The sequence below is a fragment of the Ascaphus truei genome, chromosome 17 (genome assembly GCF_040206685.1).
Source record: "Ascaphus truei isolate aAscTru1 chromosome 17, aAscTru1.hap1, whole genome shotgun sequence".
Classification (NCBI taxonomy): domain Eukaryota; kingdom Metazoa; phylum Chordata; class Amphibia; order Anura; family Ascaphidae; genus Ascaphus; species Ascaphus truei.
In genome coordinates this window covers 31,191,880-31,200,295 of record NC_134499.1, presented here as the reverse complement: position 1 = coordinate 31,200,295, position 8,416 = coordinate 31,191,880, and the positions used below count along the sequence as shown (strand labels likewise).

General features: G+C 47.4%; 1 protein-coding gene across 1 annotated transcript in view; it reads right to left on the bottom strand.

Moving 5' to 3' along the window:
• TMEM43 (transmembrane protein 43) overlaps positions 1 to 8,416 on the bottom strand; it is a 268,845-nt gene that overhangs the window by 149,763 nt on the left and 110,666 nt on the right. The window lies entirely within an intron of this gene.

Below are 8,416 nucleotides of genomic sequence, written 5' to 3'. Positions count from 1 at the left end.
GGCACAGAGGGGCAGTGCACAGGCACATGCTGGGCATAGGGACATGCTGGGCACAGAGAGGCAGTGCACAGGGACATGCTGGGCATAGGGACATGCTGGGCACAGAGAGGCAGTGCACAGGGACATGCTGGGCAAAGAGGGGCAGTGCACAGGGACATGCTGGGCACAGAGGGGCAGTGCACAGGGACATGCTGAGCACAGAGAGGCAGTGCACAGGGACATGCTGGGCACAGAGGGGCAGTGCACAGGCACATGCTGGGCACAGAGGGGCAGTGCACAGGGACATGCTGGGCACAGAGGGGCAGATTGGAGAGGGACAGGGGATAGGAAGTTGGAGGGTCACAAATTACAGAAAGGAGACAAGAAGTGGGCAGCGAGACAAGGGTCAGAGACTAAGAAGTGGTGATATAGTCTCATTATGTGTTTCTAATGAAAAATAATTGGGTTCGGATAAACACTTTACCCCATGATGCTGTGATAGCAGATAAAGTGAGCACACGTGCACTAATTGAACTTGCCACAAGATGTCACAAGAAGTTTTTCACTTATTTTTATACACTATCGTCAGCCACATGTCCTTGAGAAAGATGGAAATATTGCAACAAATACTGACTTCTGTTCTAAGCCGGAACATATTAATCAAAGTGATAATACTAGAATGTAGGAAGGGTAACCAGGAGACCCCAAGCAATCAGTAGAACAGGGCTCTTTAAGTGGTGGCCCGCAGGTCAAATTCAGTCCGCCATGGGCCTTGATGCGGCCTACTCATTTCATAATAATGGTTTGTGCAGCTAAGTGCAATTTTTTACACTTGTAAGCCAAGGTAATATAAAGTAACCACATTTTTCATGATGGTTCCTAAGATCAAGCAGCAGGTTTTTGTCTATGTTTGGATACAATTCACAAAGTACATCAGTGATGACATCACAAATGACATAACATGATCCCATCACACAACCCCCAAGTTACCACTTAACCATGGTCACTCTAAAAAGCCAATTTACAACTTGCAATTAGCAAAAATACCACAGCAGCCACCGTTCTTCAAGAGGGCAAGATCAGTGTTTGGGACGAGAGCACAATGTCCCACACACACGCAGCATTAGGGGCTCTCAATCAAACACTTGTGGACTGCAGAAGCAGTGCACAGGGACAGACTGGGCACAGAGGGGCAGTGCACAGGGACATGCTGGGCACAGAGGGGCAGTGCACATGGACATGCTGGGCACAGAGGGGCTGTGCACAGGGACATGCTGGGCACAGAGGGGCAGTGCACAGGGACATGCTGGGCACAGAGGGGCAGTGCACAGGGACATGCTAAGCACAGAGGGGCAGTGCACAGGGACATGCTGGGCACAGAGGGGCAGTGCACAGGGACATGCTGGGCACAGAGGGGCAGTGCACAGGGACATGCTGGGCACAGAGGGGCAGTGCACAGGGATATGCTGGACACAGAGGGGCAGCGCACAGGGACATGCTAAGCACAGAGGGGCAGTGCACAGGGACATGCTGGGCACAGAGGGGCAGTGCACAGGGATATGCTGGACACAGAGGGGCAGCGCACAGGGACATGCTAAGCACAGAGGGGCAGTGCACAGGGACATGCTGGGCACAGAGGGGCAGTGCACAGGGACATGCTGGGCACAGAGGGGCAGTGCACAGGGACATGCTGGGCACAGAGGGGCAGTGCACAGAGACATGCTGGGCACAGAGGGGCAGTGCACAGGGACATGCTAAGCACAGAGGGGCAGTGCACAGGGACATGCTGGGCACAGAGGGGCAGTGCACAGGGACATGCTGGGCACAGAGGGGCAGTGCACAGGGACATGCTGGGCACAGAGGGGCAGTGCAAAGGGACATGCTGGGCACAGAGGGGCAGTGCTCAGGGACAGACTGGGCACAGAGAGGCAGTGCACAGGGACATGCTGGGCACAGAGGGGCAGTGCACAGGGACATGCTGGGCACAAAGGGGCAGATTGGAAAGGTACAGGGGATAGGAAGCTGGAGGGTCACAAATTACAGAAAGGAGACAACTATTATGGGACAGTAGGAAGGTGTTCTGGTGTGTCTGCAAGGGGCCAAAGTCGATGTATGAGATGTATACTGTAGTATCAGCCACAAAGCTACCCTTATGCTTTGTTAAAGAGGTATGTTATAACATGGGTTTTAAAGGTGGATAGGGGGGATACCAGTCGGATATTGAGGGGAAGGGCCAGTACTTTCAGCTAGTGTGTGTGTGTGTATATATATATATATATATATAAATGTTACAATGTGAAAAACCATTCATCTTAGAATCGAGGAAATACGGTATATATATATATCATATTTCCTCGATTCTAAGATGCATGGTTTTTCACATTGTAACATTTCTGAAATCGGGATGCGTCTTACAATCGATTTCTAAAGAAACTTTGCCAGCCGCCAGGCAGAGGAGCAAGTTGTGACGGAGTTGTCATTGCCTGCGCATGTGCGATCTTAGCCATGCGTAGCAGGTATCTGTTTAAAGAAATACCCAAAACAACAGTAGAGCACTCGTATAAGAAACGATGCGCCAGAAACGCACGGAATGGCTCAGAGGATTATATTTTGTGTGAAAACACCGACCTCAATGCCTCTGATTCCAAAAGTCATTCAGAAAAATCTTTAGACTCTTAACGTGAAGATGGCTTAGACTCAAACTTTGATTGTGATACTGAAGAAGAAAGTGGTATGTAAGTGTATGGATAAATGTATGCTATTGTCGGTTAGTAAAAACATTTTTTGTGTACTTTTAAGGTAGTGTTTCTAAACCCCCTGAAAATCTGTTATTAAAGCGATGGGGCATCTTACAATTGATGGCGTCTTGGAATCAAGGAATACAAGATATATATAGTTTTTTTCACAAATCTCTTTTGGCACTTTCATTGGATTCGGCCACAATGATCTCCTGAAATATCTCACAGACTGGCATGTTTAACTCATTGAACATAAGCATATAGGACTCACTCCCCACCATGTCTGTATTAGTTACCTCTGGTCTCACTCAGTCACGGACTGTACAGATTGGACTTTCATCACAATATATCCCAAATCAGTGTTTATTAGTTTAAACATTATTGCCAGTGGTTTGCGCCTTTTGTTTTTTCTTTCCCATATATATATGACCTGTCTAAGACATGCAAATGAACATACAGTAATATTTACAGTTGCTTTATGCTTTACTGTGGAGGGTTTTTGTCACTTTTTTTACCCACCATAACCTTAATGACAGTGGTGATTACCTAGTCTAGTCTCAAACCTGCAAGCCATTAAGACCAGCCTCACACTGATGATACCCATCAAGGTTGAAACATGTATGTGAGTAGGTCTAATGGCTTTGCATCTCATCCCAGCCTCTGTTTAAAAGCTGTGTTTAAAACAGCATGCAGTGGCTTGAGGATTGGCTTGTGTAATACGAGCTTGAGACAAAAGGTGGCACTGAGTGCTCATTTGCATGTAATTTCCCAGAATCCCTTGCTGTAGTGGAAGCGCTGTATGCTGGGTGACAATGGGGAAAGACAGGGTTGCAGACCTGTCTAAGACATGCAAATGAACATACAGTAATATTTACAGTTGCTTTATGCTTTACTGTGGAGGGTTTTTGTCACTTTTCTTACCCACCATAACCTTAATGACAGTGGTGATTACCTAGTCTAGTCTCAAACCTGCAAGCCATTAAGACCAGCCTCACACTGATGATACCCATCAAGGTTGAAACATGTATGTGAGTAGGTCTAATGGCTTTGCATCTCATCCCAGCCTCTGTTTAAAAGCTGTGTTTAAAACAGCATGCAGTGGCTTGAGGATTGGCTTGTGTAATACGAGCTTGAGACAAAAGGTGGCACTGAGTGCTCATTTGCATGTCATTTCCCAGAATCCCTTGCTGTAGTGGAAGCGCTGTATGCTGGGTGACAATGGGGAAAGACAGGGTTGCAGACCTGTCTAAGACATGCAAATGAACATACAGTAATATTTACAGTTGCTATATATATTGTGACAGAAACCAGGGGTTGGTAATAAACTCCATATACAGGGCTCCCAGGATACTGAACAGTTTCTGTCCTGTCTAAGCTGAACAGGGCAGCCTCGTGGTACAGGCACTCCATTCCACAGTTTGTCTGCTGCCTGTTTTCTGTCACCTGTCATGCTGATTAGAGTTCAGGTATATAAGACCTGTTTCCTGTTTCCTCTGGGCCCCGCCCAAGAGCCTGGAAGGCTGCTGAACTGCAGAGGGGTGAGAAAGCCTCTTTCCCAAATCGCTTCATTCATTCTGTTAGTTTGTCTAAAGACTGCAAAGGTACTTATTTTGTTGGTGGAAGTGGACAAGCCACTTCCAACTCTGAGTCAGGGACATCTAAGTTTAAGTTATCGCTCAGACGAGCAGCTTTTTGTTTGGCTTTGTTTTCTGTTTAAACTGTGGCAGTCTCAGTGCCTGGGACTGAATAAACCAGGCATAGCCTGTTTAAAGGAAAAGTACGTGACGTCTCATCATTTAACCTACCCTAAAAGACCGTGTTCTAACAGTCCCGGACAGACGGCGGAGCCCCGGAGTAAGCCGTTTGTCACATATGGTGGAGAATGCGGGCAGAACACTGAAAGGTCTGGGGGTTAAAGAACTTTAAAAAAAAAAAAAAAAAAAAAAAAAAAGAAGGTTTTTTTTTCTCTCTCTCCAAACAAGATGGAAGACGTGGTGAGTGCGCTGGTACGCAATGTCGCTGTCCAGAAAGACGCGAATGAAGCCCAGCAACAGGCGAGTGAAACCCAGCGACAGCTGTTAATAGCCCAGCAAGAGACTAATGCAAACCAGCAAGAGACAAACCGCCTGCTGAGAGAGGAGCAAAAGCGGTTCGCTCAGGGCTTACAGCAGGAACTCGAGATCCTGAGGGGGACTATCAGTAACCTTCCACTGGCAGAGGCAGCCCCAGTTCCGAAAATGACCAGGGCAAGCCACTACCTTCAGAAGATGGGACCCTCGGATGATGTGGAAGCCTATCTTCTCACGTTTGAACGCACGGCACAGAGAGAGGGATGGCCAGAAGCTGAGTGGGCTGGTCTAATCGCACCCTTCCTAAGCGGCGAACCCCAGAAGGCTTACTTTGATCTAGAGCCAGCCGAAGCTAACGTCTATGCAAAATTGAAGTTCGAGATCCTCGCCCGCCTCGGCGTAACCACGGCTGTTCGTGCCCAAAGGTTTCACGCATGGTCCTTCACGATGGATAAAGCCACCCGAAGCCAGATGTATGACCTCATCCACCTCGCCCGGAAGTGGCTACAACCCGAGATCAACTCAGCAAGCCACATCGTGGAACGGTTGGTCATGGACCAGTTCTTGAGGAAACTTCCCTCTGCCTTACGCCGTTGGGTCAGTCGGAGTGACCCCCACAATGCGGATGAGCTTGTGGCCCTTGTAGAAAGGTACAGTGCAGCAGAAGAGCACCCGCAACCCACAGTCGTGGAGCAACCCCACTATCCGAGGTTCCAGGACTCTTCCAGAGACGGTAAAAGGGTACCGGGGTTAAGGGGCGCTGAAGAGCGGCGACCACCTTCACGCCGCTCCAGCAACAGTGGTTCGCACACTAAGGGCAATAGCCAACATGGGGAGCCGGGAAAAGGCTCTAAGTGGGACACAGACTATGTACCTAAATGTGTAAATTGTCATGAGAGGGGCCACACAGCAAAAATCTGCCCACTAAATGATGAGCCCATGCAATGCAACAGCGTGGAACCTTATTCGCTGTTGTCCCAATGTATGGGCCCTAGCCCAGAGGACCCCTTGAATAACCATCTGTGGGCATTTGTAAAGGTTAATGGTAAGAGGGTTCGGGCACTTCTTGACTCTGGGAGTATGGTCACACTAGTGTCCGAATACCTATTGCCCATTAAGAAGAAACAGGTAAACAGTTCACAAAGAGTGGCAATTTGTTGTATACATGGGGATAATCATGAATATTCCACTGTTGATGTTTTTTTTGAAACAGAATTTGGTTCTTTAGATTTCAAGGTGGGTGTTGTACCCAAACTGGCACATGATGTGTTAATAGGGACCGACTTTCCCCATTTTCTAAAAATGTGGTCCCCAGCTCAGAATAGCGCCCAGAGTTCAATAGCAGACCATAACGAAGTGTTAGAAGAAACAAATCCTTTCCCTTTTTCAGAAATGGAGGTTGACGAGGGCCCAAATAAGAAGGGGGAAAAGGAGGAGTGCTGTGAAATTCCCTTCCCCATCACTACTTTGGTAGGGAATACCCCAAATCAAGATGTTGATCAGGCACTTACCACCCCAGTACAGGATAAGACCCTCGCTGACCTAGAGGTCAGTCCTGGGAGTTTTAAGAAGGCCCAGTGGGAGGACCCCACATTAGCGGTAGCAAGGGGAAATATACGGGACCAGAATAGTACTCATGGCCAACCAGATAGGTCACTTGCTTACCCCTACTTCGAGGTAGAGAACGACCTAGTATATCGGGTTGATAAAAGAAAATCAGTTACAACTAAACAATTGTTGGTACCACGGACATTCCGTAACGTAGTATTACACCTCGCACATAGTCATCCATTGGGGGGACACCTAGGGGTGGAAAAGACAAAAGAAAAGGTTCTCCGAAGCTTTTATTGGCCTGGGGTTCTGGCAGAAATTACAAACTATTGTTCCTCATGCCCAGAATGTCAGATCACCGCCCCGTTCAAAGCATACCGCAGCCCATTGGTACCCCTTCCCATAATAGAGGTACCATTTGACCGGATTGCTATGGATCTAGTAGGACCCCTAATAAAGTCTGCTAGGGGACATCAGCATATATTGGTAATATTAGATTATGCTACCCGATATCCGGAGGCAGTTCCCCTACGTAGCACCTCTGCTAAAAACATAGCAAAAGAGTTAGTACTTCTGTTTTCCCGGGTCGGAATTCCTAAAGAGATCTTATCTGACCAGGGAACACCATTTATGTCCCAAGTAACAAAAGAGCTATGTAAACTCCTAAAAATCAAGCATCTCAGAACCTCAGTCTATCATCCACAAACAGATGGTTTAGTGGAAAGGTTCAATAAAACCTTAAAGAGCATGTTACGCCGGGCGGTCGATAAGGATGGGAAAAACTGGGACTGTTTGTTACCATACCTGTTATTTGCCATTAGGGAAGTTCCCCAGTCATCCACAGGCTTCTCCCCGTTTGAACTATTGTATGGCCGACATCCAAGGGGCTTACTGGATATAGCCAAAGAAACTTGGGAACACGAGGTTACCCCTTACAGAAGTGTAATAGAGCATGTTGCCCAAATGCAGGACCGCATTGCTGCAGTCCTACCCATAGTGAGGGAACACATGGAGAAAGCTCAAGAAGCACAAAGGAATACGTATAATAAGGGTGCTAGGGTCAGAATTTTTTTTCCAGGTGATAGGGTACTAGTTCTGGTTCCCACCGTGGAGAGTAAATTCCTTGCTAAATGGCATGGGCCATATGAGGTCTTGGAAAGAGTGGGAGAAGTAAATTATAGGGTAAGGCAGCCAGGTAGGAGGAAACCTGAGCAAATTTACCATATAAACCTACTCAAGCCCTGGAAAGATAGAGAGGTCTTGTTAACCCTAGTACCCCCAGGTCCGTCAGAGAATCAAGAAACTGACCCAGAGGTTAGCATAGCTGAAACACTGTCCGTGCATCAGAAACGAGAGGTCCAGAGTTTAGTGAGAAGGAACAAAGAAATCTTCTCTACACAGCCAGGTAAAACTAACGTAATTAAACATGACATAGTCTCTGAACCGGGGGTCCGAGTTAACCTTAAACCGTACCGAATCCCAGAGGCCAAGAGAGAGGCTATAAGTTTAGAGGTTAAAAAAATGCTAAAACTAGGCGTAATTGAGGAATCCCAAAGTGGGTGGAACAGCCCTATAGTTTTAGTCCCAAAGCCAGACGGTACAACAAGGTTTTGTAATGACTACCGGAAACTAAACGCGGTGTCAAAATTTGATACTTATCCTATGCCCAGGGTGGATGAACTTGTAGAGAGACTGGGCAAAGCCCGATATCTCACAACCCTAGACCTAACAAAAGGGTACTGGCAGGTTCCCCTCACAGAAAGGGCAAAAGAAAAAACAGCCTTCTCAACCCCAGACGGCCTCTTTCAATATAAGGTGCTGCCTTTTGGCTTACATGGAGCTCCCGCCACATTCCAAAGAATGATGGATAAAATTTTAAAACCACATGTTCGGTACGCTGCCGCCTACCTGGATGATGTGGTAATCCATAGTGAAGATTGGCAGTCCCACCTTCCAAAGGTCCAAGCTGTGCTCGATGCAGTTCGGTCTGCTGGACTAACTGCTAACCCCGCTAAATGCACTATTGGTCTGGAGGAGGCCAAGTATCTGGGGTATTCTATTGGTAGAGGGTTACTCAAA